Below are 20,465 nucleotides of genomic sequence, written 5' to 3' on the forward strand. Positions count from 1 at the left end.
CTTCAGCTTGACCATTAGATTGAGGATTACAAGGCATAGGAAATTACTGATGAATAAAATATTTCTCCATAAATTTCTTAACATCCTTAATTTTAAAAGATGTTCCATTATAAAAAGAAATTATAGTTAAAGGAATACCAAATTGAGAAATAATATTCTGAAGAATGGAATCACCCATAAAGTTTTATATACTAATCAAAGAGGAAAAACTTCAACCCATTTAGTAAAGTAATATATGGTACTTAAAATGTAGGTATGTCTTTGCAAAGAAAGATATATCATACCAATAAGATTGAGACCCCAAACACTAAAATGACAAGATTCTAATTGAGTACAAAGTACAATGGTAGGAGCATGAATAAAATTACCATATTGGTGACACTACACAAATTTTTTGACAAAGGAAAAATAATATTCTTCCATTATATGCCAATAATATTCCATTCATAGTAATTTTTTAACTAATGAATTTCCACCAAAATGACCACCACAAGTGTTGACATATTAGTCAAATTTGTTATTAGTGACACACACTTATTTAGATTGTATATAGTTACTAAGCTTATTGTACAACTATTAGTGTTTGCCAAGTATTTTAGTTGTCGCGAAGTTCTATGGTTGCTACCAAGTCCTTTGGACAAATCTTAGTGGTTACTAAGTAGACATAGTTATAATAAAGATCGGTAATGTAGATTGTGCATCTTAGTGGATGCTGAGTTTACCAATAGAAGCTGAGTTGTGTAGTGTTCACCTAGTTCATAGTGTATGTTGTGTGAGTCCAATGTTAATTGAGCTATTCAATGTTAACCAAGTGACTCAGTTTATACCGAGCTTGAGGTGAGAATGTTTAATGAGTCATGTCATGGTAAAAAAGTGATTCAATTTATAAGACAAGTTTCACAATATCTACCAAGTCACCAGTACAGATTGAGTTCAAGAATACTTGGAAGTGATCAGTATGGATCGAGCTTCTACATCTACCAAGTGCATGATGATGCCAAGCATTGACAATAGATGTTAAGTATCAAAACCTCATTGAGTCAGTCTTCAGAACCCAAATGTCTTCATGTGGGCCAACTTTGTAATATTTGTGTCAACTTGTATTGTGGTTGACTTTGTACATTGTATAATTGGATTGATATATTTGTAATGTATTGTATCATATCTGAAATATGAGTATGAGCAAGAAATCAATATAATCATCAAAGAAGAGTAGGAAAGAGTGAATTGAAAAGGCTATAGAAGTACAAGGAGTAGCAAACACATATCTATCACAACAAGGTGAAGGTATGTGCAGGATCATGGTGTACCAAACTATGGCCTTAAGTGGCAGTGAAAAATCAGCAAATCAAGTTTATGTCAACTTGACACATAATTTTGAAGTGGTTATGGACTTTATATAAAAAATTTGTAAGAAAATAATCTGTAAGAAATTGAATTTAGTTTCTAAAATACTAGGCCTTATTAGGAGAAAAAAATAATTAATTGGTCAAAAGTTTGAATTTTAATGCAGTACTAAGACAATTTCAGGGCGAAAATAAAAAGTAGGTGTATGTCTGACCACCTTAATCAAAATCAAATCATAATATTTTTTTAATATAATTATAGATATGAAAAGTAGACTCATTTCTGGATGTGACGCATATTTTTTGATATTTTTATTCCAAATAAATAATTAAATATGAATTTTCTACCAAAACTTTTTCGAAAAAAAAAGTCTTGTGTCTAACCATCCTAACTAATAGAAAATTTTACCAAATTTAAATTTTATTTATTTTTTCTTATACTAGCCAAAGTATAGAATGTGACGCAACTTTTAGATTTAAAATTTTTTATACCGTTTGAAACTTATAGCTATTTTTCAATCAGTATGTCAACTAGCACTTTACAATAACCTTCATTGATAATTAACTAATAAATACTTATCGAACTAAGAATTTGACAAAAATTATATTGATGAAATCTAGAGAGCGATATTAAAAAATTCTTTTCGTTTTATTCAATTTTGATCAAAATAACATTGTCAAACGGCTACCCGAAGTCTGAGTATCACTAAAACCCTCTTCAAACACGTCTTTTGGGTTGACCGAGTAGGCTTGGTAAATACCAAGCCTAATTGGATATCCGATTTGAAATCCAATATCCGATATGTTGCGGGTGGGAAATTTCAAATCCAAACCCATTTTGAAGAGAAAATTGGGTTTAAATGTCATAGCTTATGATTTATAAATTATTTCACTTATATTACTATGTAAAGACGTATATATATATATATATATATATAATCTAGCAATATATAATAATATATTATGTTAATATTATTACAATCTATAAATATAATTTATAATATTATTATTTTGTCTAAATATAATAACGTAATATATACATATAATTATATATTATTATATTAATATGTATGTTATTAATAGATATGTATATTATTAATATATATGAGTCAACGGGGGTCATAGGTAAACCATTGACCCCCTTTGACGCATTAAACGACAATATATGTCCTTCGGGGTCCTAGGACCCCTAGGGACATATTACAATGGTTAATATGGGTCAAAGGGGGTCATACGGTGATCTATGACTCCTTTTGACCCATATGAATGATTCAAATATGTCCCTCAGGGTCCTAGGACCCATAGAGACATTGTTCATATGGGTCAAAAGGGGTCATAGGGTTTGAACCATTAAATGATGACATATGTCTCTAGGGGTCTTAGGACCCTTAGGGACATATTCAAATGGGTAATATGGGTCAAAGGGAATCATAGGCCCCGTTGACCCATTAAATGATGACATATGTCCCTAGGGGTCCTAGGACCCCTAGGGAAATATTCAAATGGGTATGCGTCAAAGGGGGTCATAGAGTGACCTATGACTCTCTTTGACCCATTAAACAACGACATATGTCTCTAGGGGTCCTAGAAACCCTAAGGACATATTCGAATGAGTAATATGGGTCAAAGGGGGTCATAGGGTGACCTATGACCCTATTTGACCCATTAAACGATGAGATATATCGTTAAGGGTCCTCGGTCCCTAAGAACATATTCTAATGGGTCATATGGGTCAAAGGGGGTCATAAAGTCACCTATGACCCCCATTGATCCATATGAACAATTAAAATTGTTCATATGGGTCAAGGGGGTCATAGGTGACTTATGACCCCCTTTGACCCATTAAACGACAACATATGTCTCTAGGGGTCCTAGAACTCCTCGAGACATTTTCGAATTGTTCATATGAGTTAAAGGGGGTCATAGGGTGACCTATGACACTCTTTGACCCATTAAATAACGACATATGTCTCTGGGAGTCCTATAACCCCTAAGGACATATTCGAATCGTTCATATGAGTCAAAGGGGATCATAGGGTGACCTATGACACCCTTTGACCCATTAAACGATGACATATGTCTCTAGGGGTCCTATGACCCCTAGAGATATATTTGAATCATTCATATGGGTCAAAGGGGGTCATAGGGTGACCTATGACCCCCTTTGACCTATTAAACGATGACATATGTCTCTAGGGGTCTTGGGACCCCTACGGACATATTCAAATCATTCATATGGGTCAAAGGGGGCCATAGGGTGCCCTATGACCCCCTTTGACCCATTAAACGACGACGTATGTCCCTAGGGGTCTTAGGGACATATTTGAATGGGCCATATGGGTCAAAGGGGGTCATAGGGTGACCTATGACCCCCTTTGACCCATTAAACGATGACATATGTCTCTAGGGGCCCTAGGAACCCTACAGACATATTCAAATCATTCATATGGGTCAAAGAGGGTCATAGCGTGCCTTAGGACAGCCTTTGACCCATTAAACGATGACATATGTCCCTAGGGGTCCTAGGACCCATAGGGACATAATTGAATCATTCATATGGGTCAAAGGGGGTCATAGGGTGACCTATGACCTCCTTTGACCCATTAAATGACAACATACGTCCCTAGGGGTCCAAGGAACCCTAAGGACATATTTGAATCGTTCATATGGGTCAAAGGGGTTCATAGGGTGACCTATGACCCCCTTTGACCCATTAAACAATGACATATGTCCCTAGGGGTCCTAGGACCCCTAGGGACATATTCGAATGGGCCATATGGATCAAAGGGGGTCATAGAGTGACTTATGACCCCCTTTGACACATTAAATGATGACATATGTCCCTAGGGGTTCTAGGACACTTAAGGACATATTCGAATCATTCATATGGGTCAAAGGGGGTTATAAGGTGACCTATGACCCCTTGTGACCCATTAAACGATGACATATGTCTCTATGGGTCTTAAGGACATATTAGAATCATTTCTATGGGTCAAAGGGGGTCATAGGGTGACCTATGACTCCTTTTGACCCATTAAACGATGACATATGTCCCTAAGGGTCATAGGACCCATAAGGACATATTCGAATCGTTCATATGCGTCAAAGAGGGTCATAGGGTGAGTTATGACTCCCTCTGACCCACTAAACGACGACATATGACCCTAGGGGTCCTAGGACACCTAAAGACATACTTGAATCGTTCATATGGGTCAAAGGTGGTCATAGGGTGTCGTATGACCCCTTTTGACCAATTAAACAATGACATATATCCCTAAGGGTCTTAGGATACATAGGGACATATTCGAATCGTTCATATGGGTCAAAAGGGGTCATAAGGTGACCTATGACCCCCTTTGACCCATGAAACGATAACATATGTCTCTAGGGGTCCTAGGACCCCTAAGGACATATTCAAATCATTCATATGTGTCAAAGGGGGTCATAAGGTGACCTATGACCCCCTTTAACCCATTAAACGACGATATATGTCCCTAGGGTCCTAGGACCCTTAGGGACATATTCGAATGGGTAATATGAGTCAAAGGGGGTCATAGGTCCCTTTGACCCATTAATTGATGACATATGCCCATAGGGGTCCTAGGACCCCTATGAACATATTCGAAAGGGTAATATGGGTCAAAGGGATTCATAGGGTGACCTATGACTCTCTTTGACTTATTAAATGATGACATATGTCTCTAGGGGTCTTAGAACCCCTGAGGACATATTTGAATGGGTAATATGGGTCAAACGAGGTCGTAGGGTGACTTATGGCGCATTTTGACCCATTAAATGACGACATATGTTGATCGGGGTTCTCGGACCCCTCAGAACATATTTGAATGGGTCATATGGGTCAAAGGGGGTCACCCCCCTTTGACCCATTAAAAGATGACATATGTCTCTAGGGGTCCTAGGACCCCTAGAGACATATTTGAATCGTTCATATGAGTCAAAGGGGGTCATAGGGTGACTTATAACCCCCTTTCACCCATTAAATGATGACATATGTTCTTAGGGGTCCTAACACCCCTAGGGACATATTCGAATAGGCCATATGGGTCAAAGGGGGTCATAGGGTGACTTATGACCCCCTTTGACCCATCAAATGATGACATCTATCCCTAGGGGTCTTAGGACCCCTAGGGACATATTCAAATCATGCATATGGGCCAACGAGGGTCATAGGTCACCTTATAACCCCCTTTGACCCATTAAACGATGACATATGTCCCTAGGGGTCCTGGGACCCCTAAGGACATATTTAAATCATTTTTATGAGTCAAAAGGGGTCATAGGGTGCCTTATTACCCCTTTTGACCCATTAAATGATGACATATGTCCCTAAGGATTCTAGGGACATATTCAAATGGACGATATGAGTCAAAAGGGGTCATAGGGTGACCTATGACCCCCTTTGTCCCATTAAATGACAAAATATGTCCCTAGGGTTCTTATGACCTTTAGGGACATATTCGAATCATTCATATGGGTGAAAGGGGTTTATAGGGTATCTTATGACACCCTTTGACCCATTAAACGATGACATATGTCCCTAGGGCTCTTAGGACCCATATGGACATATTTGAATCTTTCATATGGGTCAAAGGGGGTCATAGGGTGACGTATGACTACCTTTGACCAAGTAAATGATGACATATGTCCTTAGGGGTCCTAGGACCCCTAGCGACATATTTGAATCATTCATATGGGTCAAAGGGAGTCATAGAGTGACCTATTACCCCCTTTGACCCATTAAATGATGACATATGTCCCTAGGGGTCCTAGGAACCCTAGGAACATATTCGAATGGGACATATGGATCAAAGGGGGTCATAGGATGACCTATAACCTCCTTTGACCCATTAAACGACAACATATGTCTCTAGGAGTTCTAGGACCCCTAAGGACATATTCAAATCGTTCATATGGGTCAAAGGGGGTTATAAGGTGACCTATGATCTCTTGTGACCTATTAAATGATGACATATGTTTCTAGGGGTCCTAGGACCCCTAGGGACATATTTGAATCATTCCTATGGGTCAAAGGGAGTCATAGGGTGACCTATGACTCCCTTTGACCCATTAAACGATGACATATGTCCCTATGGGTCATAGGACCCTTAAGCACATATTCAAATCGTTCATATTTGTCAAAGGGGGTCATATGGTGACATATGACCCCCTTTGACCCATTAAACAATGAAATATGTCCCTAGGGGTCCTAAGACCCCTAGGAATATATTCAAATCATGTATATGGGTCAAAGGGGGTCATAGTGTGACTTATTACTATCTTTGACCCATTGAATGATGACATATGTCGCTAGGGGTCTTAGAACCCCTAAAGACATATTCGAATGAGTAATATGAGTCAAAAGGGGTCATATGGTGACCTATGACCCTCTTTCACCCATTAAACAATGACATATGCCGTTATAGGTCTTTGGACCCCTAGGAACATATTCGAATGGGTCATATGGGTCAAAAGAGCTCATAGGGTGACCTATGACTGCCTTTGACCCATATGAACGGTTTGAATATCTCTCTCGGGGTCTTAGGACCCCTAGGGACATATTTGAATTGTTCATATGGGAAAAGGGGGTCATAAGTGACCCATTAAACGATAACATGTGTCGCTAGGGGTCCTAGAACCCAAAGGGACATATTCGAATTATTCATATCAGTCAAAGGGGGTCATAGGGTGACGTATGACCCTTTTGATCTTTTAAAAGATGACATATGTCTCTAGGGGTCCTATAACCCATAAGGACATATTCAAATCGTTCATATGGGTCAAAGACGTTTAAAGGGTGATCTATGACACCCTTTGACCCGTTAAACGATGACATATGTCCCTACGGGTCATAGGACCAGTAGAGACATATTCGAATCGTTCATATGAGTCAAAGGGGGTCATAGGTCACCCTATGACCCTCTTTGACTCATTAAATGATGACAAATGTCCCTAAGGGTCCTTAAACCCCTAAGGACATATTCAAATCATTCATATGGGTCAAAGGGGGTCATAGGGCACCCTATGACCCCCTTTGACCCATTAAATGATGACATATGTCCCTAGGGGTCCTAGGGACATATTAGAAAGGGTCATATGGGTCCCCCTTTGACCAATTAAATGATGACATATGTCCCTAGGGGTCCTAGGGACATATTTGAAAGGGTCATATGGGTCAAAGGGGGTCATAGGGTGACCTATGACCCCCTTTGATCCATTAAACGATGACATATGTTTCTAGGGGTCCTACGACCCCTAAGGACATATTGGAATCATTCATATGGGTCAAATGGGGTCATAAGGTGCCTTATGACACCCTTTGACCCATTAAACTATGACATATGTCCCTACAGGTCGTAGGACCCATAGGGACATATTTGAATCATTCATATGGGTCAAAGAGGGTCATAGGGTGACCTATGACCCCCTTTGACCCATTAAACAATGACATATGTCCCTAGGGACATATTTGAATCATTCATATAGGTCAAAGGGTGTCATAAGGTGACCTATAACACTCATTGACCCATTAAATGACGATATATGTCCCTAGGGGTCTTAGGACCCCTGGAGACATATTTGAATTGGTAATATGGGTCAAAGCGGGTCATAGGGTGACTTATGACCTCTTTTGACATATTAAACGATGACATATGTCCCTAGGGGTTCTAGGACCCATAAGGACATATACGAATCATTCATATGGGTGTGACTTATGAAACGATAGCATATGTTCTTAGGGGTCCTAAGGACATATTCAAATCATTCCTATGGGTCAAAGGGGGTCATAGGGTGACCTATGACTCCTTTTGACCCATTAAATGATGACATATGTCTCTAGGGGTCATAGGACCCCTAAGGACATATTTGAATCCTTCATATGGGTCAAAGGGGGTCATAGGGTGACTTATGACTCTCTTTGACTCATTAAATAATGACATATTCGAATCATTCATATGGGTCAAAGGCGGTCATAGGGTGTTTTATGACCCCCTTTGATCCATTAAACAATGACATATGTCCCTATGGGTCTTAGGATCCATAGGATCATATTTGAATTGTTCATGTGGGTTAAAAGGGGTCATAGGGTGACCTATGACCCCCTTTGACTCATTAAATGACAATATATGTCCCTAGGGGTCCTAGGACCCCTAACGACATATTCAAATCATTCATATGGGTCAAAGGGGACCATAGGGTGACCTATGACCCCTTTTGACCCATTAAATGATGACATATGTCCCTTGGGGTCCTAGGACCCCTAGAGACATATTCGAATGGTTAATATGGGTCAAAAGGGGTCATAGGTCCCTTTGACACATTAAATGATGACATATGCCCATAGGGGTCCTAGAACCCCTAGGGACATATTCGAAAGGGTAATATGGGTCAAGGGGTGTCATAGGGTGACCTATGACTCTCTTTGACTCATTAAATGATAACATATGTCTCTAGGGGTCCTAGAACCCCTAGGGACATATTCGAATGTTAATATGGGTCAAACAGGGTCGTAGGGTGACCTATGAACCTTTTTGACGTATTAAACGATGACATATGTCGCTATGGATCTTTGAACCCCTATGAACATATTTGAATGAGTCATATGAGTCAAAGGGGGTCACCTATTAAATGACAAAATATGTCTTTATGAGTCCTAGGACCCCTAGGTACATATTCGAATCATTCATATGGGTCAAATGGAGTCATAGGGTGACTTATGACCCCCTTTCACCCATTAAATGATGACATAAGTCCTTAGGGGTCCTAGGACCCCTAGGGACATATTTGAATGGGCCATATGGGTCAAAAGGGGTCATAGAGTGACTTATGACCCCCTTTGACCCATTAAATGACGACATCTGTCTGACTCCTAGGAACATATTCAAATCATGCATATGGGTCAAAGGGGGTCATAGGGTGACCTATGACCCGATTTGACCCATTAAATAATGACATATGTCCCTAAGGGTCTTGGGACCCTTAAGGACATATTTGAATCGTTCTTATGGGTCAAAAGGGGTCATAAGGTGCCTTATGACCCCATTTGACTCATTAAATGATGACATATGTCTTTAAGGGTCCTATGGACATATTCGAATGGACGATATGGGTCAAAGGGGGTCATAGGGTGACCTATGACCCCCTTTGACCCATTAAACGACAACATATGTCCCTACAGGTCCTACGACCCCTAGAGACATATTTGAATCGTTCATATGGGTCAAAAAGGTTTATAGGGTGCCTTATGACACCCTTTGACCTATTCAACGATGACATATGTCTCCAGGGGTCTTAGGACCCATAGGGACATATTTGAATCTTTCATATGGGTCAAAGGGAGTCATAGGGTGACTTATGACCACCTTTGACCCAATAAACAATGACATATGTCCCTACGGGTCCTGGGACCCCTAATGACATATTTAAATTATTTATCTGGGTCAAAAAGGGTCATACGGTGGCCTATTACCCCATTTGACCCATTAAATGATGACATATGTCCCTAGGGGTCCTAGGAACCCTAGGGACATATTCGAATGGGACATATGGGTCTTGAACCCATTAAATGACGACATACATCCCTAGGGGTTCTAGGACCCCTAAGGACATATTTGAATCGTTCATATGGGTCAAAGGAGGTCATAGGGTGACCTGTGACCTCTTGTGACCCATTAAACAACGACATATGTTTCTAAGGGTCTTAAGACCCCTAGGGACATATTCGAATCGTTCTTATGGGTCAAAGGGGGTCATAGGGTGACCTATGACTCCCTTTGAGCCATTAAACTATAACATATGTCCCTAGGGGTCATAGGACCCCTAAGCACATATTCAAATCTTTCATATTTTTCAAAGGCAGTCATAGGGTGACATATGACCCCCTTTGACCCATTAAATGAAGACATATGTCGCTAGGGGTCCTAGGACCCCTAGGGACATATTCGAATTGTGTATATGGGTCAAAGGGGATCATAGGGTGACCTATGACTTTCTTTGACCCATTAAATGATGACATATGTCGCTAGGGGTCTTAGAACCCCTAAGAACATATTCGAATGGGTAATATGGGTCAAAGGGGGTCATAGGGTGACCTATGACCCTCTTTGACCCATTAAACGATGACATATGTCGCTATGGGTCCTCGAACCTCTAAAAACATATTTGAATGGGTCATATGGGTCAAAGGGGGTCATAGGGTGACCTATGACCTCCTTTGACCCATATGAACGATTCGAATATGTCTCTCGGGGTCCTAGGACCCCTAGGGACATATTAGAATTGTTCATATGAGACAGGGGGGTCATAGGTGATGTATGACCCCCTTTGACCCATTAAACGATGACATATGTTTCTAGGGGTCCCAGAACCCCTAGGGACATATTCAAATTGTTCATATGAGTTAAAGTGGCTCATAGGTCACCCTATGATCCCCTTTGATTCATTAAACGATAACATATGTCTCTAGGGGTCCTATAACCCCTAGAGACATATTTGAGTCGTTCATATGGGTCAAAAGGGGTCATAGGGTGACCTATGGCACCCTTTGACCTATTAAACGATGACATATGTTTGTACGGGTCCTAAGACCTCTAGAGACATATTTGAATATTTCCATATGAGTCAAAGGGGGTCATAGGGTTACCTATGACCCTCTTTGACTCATTAAATGATGACATATGTCCCTAAGGGTCCTAGAACCCTTAAAGACATATTCGAATTATTCATATGAGTCAAAGGGGGTCATAGGGTACTCTATGACCCCCTTTGACCCATTAAATGATGACATATGTCCCTAGGGGTCTTAGGGACATATTCGAATGGGCTATATGGGTCAAAGGTGGTCATAGGGTGACCTATGACCCCCTTTGACCCATTAAACGATGACGTATGTCCTTAGGGGTCTTGAGATTCCTAAAGACATATTTGAATCATTCATATGGGTCAAAAGGGTTCATAGGGTGTCTTGTGACCCCCTTTTACCCACTAAATGATGACATATGTCCCTAGGGGTCCTAGGGACATATTCGAATGGGTCATATGGGTCAAAGGGGGTCATACGGTGACCTATGACCCCCTTTGACTTATTAAACGATAACATATGTCCGTAGAGGTCGTAGGACCCCTAAGGACATATTTGAATTGTTTATATAGATCAAAGGGGGTCATAGGTTGCCTTATGACACCCTTTGACCCATTAAATGACGACATATGTCCCTAGAGTTACTACGACGCATAGGGACATATTCGAATCATTCATATGTGTCAAAGGGTGTCATGAGGTGACCTATGACCCCCTTTGATCCATTAAACAACGACATATGTTCCTAGATGTCCTAGGACCTCCAAGGACATATTTGAATCGTTCATATTGGTCAAAGGGTTCTTTTACCCATTAAACGACGACATATGTGCCTAGGGGTCCTAGGACCCCTAGTGACATATTTGAATGACCCATATGGGTCAAAGGGGGTCATAGGGTGACTTATTGTTGGATACAATTGGTTAATTGAGTGTTGTCTTTGATGTTACACAAATATCATATCAGTCATCAAACAGAGTCTACCGAGCTTAGAAGGTAAGCATAGTAGTTTACAGAGTCTACCGAGTGTTGTTGTATATTACACTATAAAGATAGCTTCTACCGAACTAACTTGGTTAACGAAGGAAGTTCAGTACTTACCGAGCTCACTTGGTGATCGAAGGAAACTGTGACAGAGTATTTACCGAGCTGGGAAGGTAAGCGAAGAAAAGTTAGTGTTTACCAAGCTGGGAAGGTAAGTGAAGAAAAGATAGTGTTTACCAGGTTGGGAAGGTAAGCGAAGGAAAGTCAATGTTTACCGAGTTCACTCGGTGTCCAAAGGATTTTTGCACAATTCGTAGTGCTTACCAAGCCTCACTTGGTTAATGCTAAAGATCATTATGGTATAGTGTTTATCGAGCTAGGTTGGTTAGCGAAGGATTTTTGAAAAGTGTGGAATTAAGGCTAAAATTGATTTATGTGATGAATGTACCTGACTCACGGTATAATTATTAATAATTTTAACTTGTATTTAAGGTCGACTTGATAATCAGAAAGGTATATATGAAGGATCAAGTTGCGAATTCAAGTGTGCGTGTGTGGATAAGATGTATGTGCAAATTGTGAAGTTGCAAGCAAATTTTTGAAGGATCAGATATCCTTGTGGAGCTACAAAGCTTTTATGTGATCAAAGAGGATCTAGTGAAGCAGAATAGAGATCTGTATCAGCAAAGATAAGTTGCATTATATTCAGATCATTCATTGTTACTTTCTAACAATTATAGCCATGATTTCAAATCTCTTAACAGAGTGGGTTTAACAGCCTTATTGTAAATCCTCTAACAAGGTGACAGTTCAGTTGAATTGTTCTAAAGACCTCTAGCAAGGCCACTCCTAACAGGGTGATTAAATCCTCTAACAGGGTCACACCTAACAGTGTGTTTTGTAACTTTTAATAGGGTTGGCTCCTAATAGGGCTCACTTAAGAAGAGTGAAAAACAGTAACTAGTTACATTAGTGGTTTTTCCCATATTGGATTTCTACGTTAAATCTGGTGTCTCTAATGTTCATGATTGCTGAATTGTTTTGGTTATCAGTTCTTAATAATTATTAGTATTTGCTGCATTATCAAGTTTTAGTAATCTGTAACTAAGATCAAGATTTTAGACATCTAAGAGACTGTGAAATGTTTTTGTGGTAACTGATTCACCCCCTCCCCCTCTCAGTTACTGCAGTCTCATTTCCAACAATTGGTATCAGAGCTTTTTGGTGCTTGCAGGAAAGGATTTCAAGGTTCTAAGCCAAAGATTAAGATGTCTTACAAAAGAGAAATTTCAAAACTTAATAGAGATAACTTCTCAGCATGGCAAGAATTGATGAAACTTCATCTAGCTACTGTTGGTGATACTAGACTGAAATACCTTGAAGAAAAATATGAAGAACCTTCTGGCACATTGTCAGTTAATGATATTGCTGAAAAGAAGACTCACAAAATATGATGATAGACATAACATCTGCTCTCAACTATGAAGAATTTGATGACATTAAGGACTGCAAAACTGCCTTTGACATGTGGAACAAGCTAAAGGAGATCCATGGAGGGGATGATAATGTGAGAAGAGAAAAAGCAGAAAGTCTAAGAGGACAATTTGATCAAATGAGGATGAGAGAGGATGAAAACATTGCAAAGCATGTTGAAAGAGTTAAAGCATGTGTAAGTGCAATCAAGGCAGCTGGAGGTGACATCAAAGGAGAAACAGTTGTAAGCAAAGTTCTCAGAACCTTGCTTCCCATTTATGCAATCAGAGTCTCTGCAATATAGGAAAGAAGGTGTGAAGCAAATCATAAGATAAATCTTGAGGCCATAGTCGGAAGACTAACTACATTTGAACTAGATAACTTTGACAACTATGTTCCAACCTCCAAAAACATTAAATCAGCATTTCAAGCCAAGCTCTCAGTCAAAGAGAAAAGAAAAAAGAAGATAGAATCATAGTCAGAAAGTGAAAATGAATCAAGCCAAAGTTTAGACAGTGATCTTGAAGTGATTGAAGCTCTACTATTTAAGAAATATTCTAGAGGCAGAGGAAAATACAAAGGTAAAGTTCCTCTAATCTGTTTTTCTTGTGATGAAATTGGTCATATTGCAGCAAGGTGCCCAAACAAGCAAAACAATGATGAAAAGAAAGATCACAAATGGAATGGCAAGAAAGACTTTAAATCATCCAAGAACAAAGGTAAGAAATCATGTTTCATGGCTGAAAATTCTAAGGATTCTGATAATAGTGAGGATGAAATTGTTTATATTTCTGTTAAAGATGACTCTGATAGTGATGACGAAGATAAAATGGCTCTTATCTCTCATGTAAGTAAGAATGATACATGGATTATAGATAGTGGTTGATCACATCATATGACTGGTGATAAAACTAAGTTTGATCAGTTTGAAGACTATGATGGTGGCAGTGTGAGGTTTGGTAATAATGAACCTCGTTTCATAAAAGGAAGAGGAAGAATCTGTCTATCCAAAGAACTTATATGTAATAATGCCTACTGGGTTGAAGGTCTCAAACATAATCTGCTAAGTGTTGCACAGTTACTAAATACTGGATTCAAGGTAGAATTCATGCATGGAAAGGCGAGACTGTTGAATGAGCAAGAAAAAATGATAGGATCTGGCACCCAAACTAAAGGTAACTTGTTCTATCTAAAACTTGGTGAATGCTCATCTTTTATTGCTCAAATTGAAGAGAGTTGTTTATGGCATAAAAGGTTGTGTCATGTCAATTTTGATAATTTGGTAAAAATAAGCAAATTCAAAAAAGTAAGAGGCATTCCTAACATTAAGAAACCTGAGGTTGGTCTATGTAAGAATTGTCAGATTGCTAAAATGGGAAAAACTAGTTTTAAAGGTAAAAACTATCAGTTTGAAGATATATTAGAAATTGTGCATACTGATTTATGTGGACCCATTGGAATAGAAAGCTATACTGGAGAAAAGTTTTTCATTCTTTTTGTTGATGACTATTCAAGAATGATGACTGTCATGTATCTAAGGAATAAATCAGAAGCATTTGAGAAATTCAAATGGTATTTGGCAAGAGTTGAAAAAGAAACAGGGAAAAGGCTGAAATGTTTAAGGTCGAATAGAGGTGGTGAATTCATTTCACATGAATTCAATAACTTCTGCATTGAAAGAGGTATTAAAAGACAGGTTTCAGCACCAGGAACTCCAAAACAAATTGGAATAGCTGAAAGAAGAAATAAATCCATTATGGATTGTGCAAGAACCCTGATGATAGAAAAAAACATTGCTATCAAATACTGGAAGGAAGCTATCAACACTGCAGTTCATACCTTAAATCAAGTACAGTTGAAGAAGGACTCATTCAAGACTCCCTATGAATTATGGTATGGCTACAAACCCAATGTAAGTTTTCTGAAAGTATTTGGAAGCAAATGTTATATTTTGAAAGAATCTAGAAAAGGAAAATTTGATGTAAAAGGTGATGAAGGAATATTTTTGGGTTATTCTTGCAAAAGCAAAGCATATAGATGTTTAAATCTATCCACTCACAAAGTCATAGAAAGTGCACATGTGAAAGTTGATGAGTTTGCAAAAAAAACAGAAGAAGAAAGCAAAAAGATACCTGAAGACTACAAGAGATTTGTTTACATTGAACCTGATACTATACCACGTATACCATTCACTCAAGAATCCTCAACTCCTGAGTCTTTAGTAACCGAGTTGCAAATAGTTCAAACCGAGCCACAGCAATATTCAAACACTACCGAGCAAGTGTCTACCGAGTCTGAAGCAACCAAGCCAGAACAGCCTGAATATGAAATTGAAGCACAAGAAGATATCAATGAAACTCATTCAAGAGGTAAAGAACCTATATTAACTAAATATGTCAGAAGACATCATACACCAGATCAAATCATTGGAGACAAATATGAAGGAATCCTGACAAGAAGTAAGTTGAAAAATACTTGTTTACTTGCTGATTTTGAACCTAGAAGTATTAAAGACGCATTGGCAAATGATAGTTGGATTGAGGCAATGAATGAGGAAATAGAACAGATAGAGAAGAACAAGACATGGACTCTTGTACCCAGGCCTAAAGATAAGAATATAATAGGAACCAAGTGGGTATTCAGAAAGAAGTTGACTGAAGATGGTAAGGTATCCAGAAACAAAGCTAGATTGGTATGCAAAGGATACTCTCAAGAAGAATGCATAGATTATGGGAAAACTTTTGCTCTTGTTGCAAGATTGGAAGGAGTCCGAACCTTACTTGCATATGCTGCTCACATAGGATTCAAAGTTTATCAGATGGATTTCAAGTCAGCATTCCTCAATGGAATACTGCATGAAGAGGTTTACATTGAACAACTTGAAGGTTTTGTTGATCCAGATAAAAGGAACATGGTCTGTAAATTACACAAGGCACTGTATGGTCTGAAACAAGCCCCTAGAGCATGGTATGAAATATTGCATAACTATCTTATTCAGATTGGTTTTCAAAGAACTAATGATAATAGTAGCTTGTATATAAAGGAAGGACCAGATAATAAGATTGTCTTGGCAGAAATATTTGTAGATGATACTGTTTTCACAGGGAATGATGATCTTTGCAAAGAATTTTCAGAACAAATGAACAAAGAATTTGAAATGTCTATGTTTGGTGAAATAAAATTATTTGTTGGTCTTCAAATTCAACAAAATAAGAATGGCATCTTCATTACTCAATCAAAATACATCAAGGAGATATTGAAAAAGTTTGGTATGGAGGACTGCAAACCTGTTGGAATGCCTATCTGTACTGGATTGAAACTTACCAAAGATGATGAATCCAAAGAAGTAGACCAAACATTGTATAGATCTATGATTGGAAAGTTACAGTATGTAGTTCATACCAGGCTAGATATTGCTCTTGCAGTTGGTATTGTTGCAAGATTTTCAACAAAACCAAGAGAAACTCACCTAATGGAAATTAAACGAATAATGAGATATTTGAAAGGAACTGAAGATTATGGACTATGGTACAAATTTGGAGGTAATTTGGATCTGAAAGTTTTTACTAATGCTGATTGGGCAGGGAATCTTGATGACAGGAAAAGCACAAGTGGAGGAGCATTCTTTCTTGGAAAGAGATTGGTTTCTTGGACAAGCAAAAAGCAAAATTGTACATCCCAATCTACAGCAGAGGCAGAGTATGTTGTTGCAGCAGTAAACTATTCCAGCATTGTTTGGTTTAAGTAGTTATTACAAGGAATGAAGATGGAAATCAAAGAACCAGTTGTTATGTTCTGTGACAATACTAGTGCAATCAATATATCTAAGAATCCAGTGATGCATTCCAAAACCAAGCACATAGCAATAAAATATCATTTTGTCAGAGAATTGGTGCAGGACAAGGAGATCAGACTGGAATATGTGCATACAAAGGAACAAATTGCTGACATATTCACAAAGACATTACCTAAGGATACATTCTTGTATCTCAGAGGTAAGTTAGGGGTCACTCCCCTATCTGAAGTTCACTAAAATAAATTTTTAAGTGATGCATCAACCTATGACAAGTTGAAAATCTATCAAGTTGATGCAGCAGAGTATTGAAGTCATTGCATATGAATATGTACATAAGGTACATTGTATTCCAGTTGAGAGTACTTTTGGCATATGAGAAGAGCTTTTAATGTGTTGTATTGTCTTTGGCATGTGTTGTCAACGAGGGAGAGTAAAATTGTAATATCTATTCTAAAATTTGTAAGCATTTGTAAAGGGAGAATAAAACTGTCATATCTTTTTGAGGGAGATTAGTAAAAGAGGGAGAAGTTTCTATATAAGAGGGAGAAGTATTATGTTGACATATTGTGCTGCACTATAAGATAAAGACTTGTTTTCAAATTTTATTCTGTTATGACATGTTGTGTTGCCATTAATGCCAAAGAGGGAGATTGTTGGATACAATTGGTTAATTGAGTGTTGTCTTTGATGTTACACAAATGTCATATCAGTCATCAGACAGAGTCTATCGAGCTCAGAAGGTACGCATAGTAGTTTATGATGTCATATGTCCCTAGGGGTTCTAGGATCCCTAAGGACTCATTTTAATCGTTCATATGGGTCAAAGGGAGTCATAAGGTGAGCTATGACCCCTTGTGACCGATTAAATGATGATATATGTCCTTACGGGTTCGTCCCTAGAGGTTCTAAGACCCCTAAGGACATATTTGAATCGTTCATATGGGTCAAAGGGGGCAATAGGGTGACCTATGACCCCTTGTGACCCATTAAACGATGACATATGTCCCTAGGGGTCCCAGGACCCCTAGGGACATATTTGAATCGTTCCTATGGGTCAAAGGGGGTCATAGGGTGACTTATGACTCCCTTTGACCCATTAAATTATGACATATGTGCCTAGGTGTCATAGAACCCCTAAGGACATATTCGAATCGTTCATATTGGTCAAAGGGGGTCATAAGATGACTTATGACCCCTTTTGACCCATTAAACGACGACATGTCCCTAGGGGTCCTAGGACCCCTAGGGACATATTTGAATCGTGCATATGGGCCAAAGGGGGTCATAGGGTGACCTATGACACCCTTTGACCCATTAAATGATGACATATGTCCCTATGGGTCCTAGGAGCCCTAGGGACATATTCAAATTGTTCATATGGGTCAAAGGGGGTCATAGGGTGACCTATGAATCCCTTTGACCCATTAAATGATGACATATGTCCTTAGGAGTCTTAGGACCCTTAACGACATATTCGAATCATTCATATGGGCCAAAGGGGGCCATAGGGTGCCTTATGACCCCCTTTGACGCATTAAATGATGACATATGTCCCTAGGAGTCCTAAGACCCTTAGGGACATATTCGAATTGTTCATATGGGTCAAAGGGTGTTATAGGGTGACCGATGACCCCCTTTGACCCATTAAACGACGACATATGTCCCTAGGGGTCCTCGGACCCCTAAGGACATATTCGTATCATTCATATGGATCATGGGGGTCATAGGTGACCTATGACCCCCTTTGATCCATTAAATGATGACATATGTCCTTAGGGCTCCTAGGACCCCTAGGGACATATTCGAATTGTTCGTATGTATATGGGTTAAAAAATGAAAGGATATATATATACTATTTGTACTATTTTGTGATAATAATAATAGTAATATAAATAAACAGTAAATATTAATATTATTATATCTATAGTAATAATAATAATACTATTATAGCTATAATAATAATACTATTCTAGCTATAATAATAATATATATATTAATACTATATTGTAGCATAATAATAATAATAATATAAATAAACACTAAATATTTACACTATTATATCTATAGTAATAATATTAATACTATTATGGGTATAATAATAATATTGATACTATAGCTATATTAATACTATATATTAATATTACTATATATTAATACTAATAAATATTAATATTATTATATCTATAGTAATAATAATAATGCTATTATAGCTATAATAATAATATATATATTAATACTATATTGTAGCATAATAATAATAATAATATAAATAAACACTAAATATTTACACTATTATATCTATAGTAATAATATTAATACTATTATATATTAATACTACTATACTATTAGCTTAGTAATAAACCAAAGTCGGTTTCCCTCCAATGATTTTTATAATATTAATATAATTATGGCAAAGGAGGGAAATTATAGCAAGTTTTTCTCCCAAATATTCACTTTACAAAATCAGATATCCGATTTTACTAGCACCAATTCTCAATATTTCCCTGTCTCTACAGACCCGACAACATCACTTTTTCACTTCTTTTTTTATGGGTTCTACAAAAAGTCACGTTTTGGAGCCCAACCAATCAAAAAAAAAATCGAAAATATAACCTTAGGTGTTCGAATTTGTCATCTGAATGGGGAGTAGCAGTCGTCGAAAGGATAAACACAAAAGGAAGATATCCAATGAAGACATTGCGGCATATAGGAAAAGGGACAAAATGGAACACTGAAGAAAAAGACAAGGTATGCTAAATATCAGTCAAGTTGACGATGAATTAATCGAAGGTGAAATCATAGAGTCAGATAATGAATATGTACAGTTGGGAAATGAAAATGTACCTATTGAAAATGATAATGTCAAAATTGAAAATTTGGAGAATGAAAATTTTGAAGAAGAAATGCCACCAAGTCATAATCCAAATTGCATAATTGACCATGTCGAAGATGACAATGCACAGGAACCTAATGCACAAGAACCTTACATATCTCTTATCGACATGAAGGTTCTAAAACATGAAAATGGATAATTTAAATTGATGAAATGGTTATTACTATTTTGGAAAGGAAAAAAATCAGAAAGAACCATTCGGTTATGGGCTTCAAGACTATATCAGATATTTTTCGGCAATAAGACAGTGGTAGAGCAATGTCAACTTTTCATGCACTTATTAAAGATGCAAAAGATGAGACCTATGCTTTCCAAATTGAAGATTCATGTCAATAAAAAGTTGGAAAGAAATGTCATTATCGTGAAGAATCTTTT

The sequence above is a fragment of the Cupressus sempervirens genome, chromosome 10, assembly GCF_028749045.1.
Source record: "Cupressus sempervirens isolate cs-2001-9-10 chromosome 10, ASM2874904v1, whole genome shotgun sequence".
Classification (NCBI taxonomy): domain Eukaryota; kingdom Viridiplantae; phylum Streptophyta; class Pinopsida; order Cupressales; family Cupressaceae; genus Cupressus; species Cupressus sempervirens.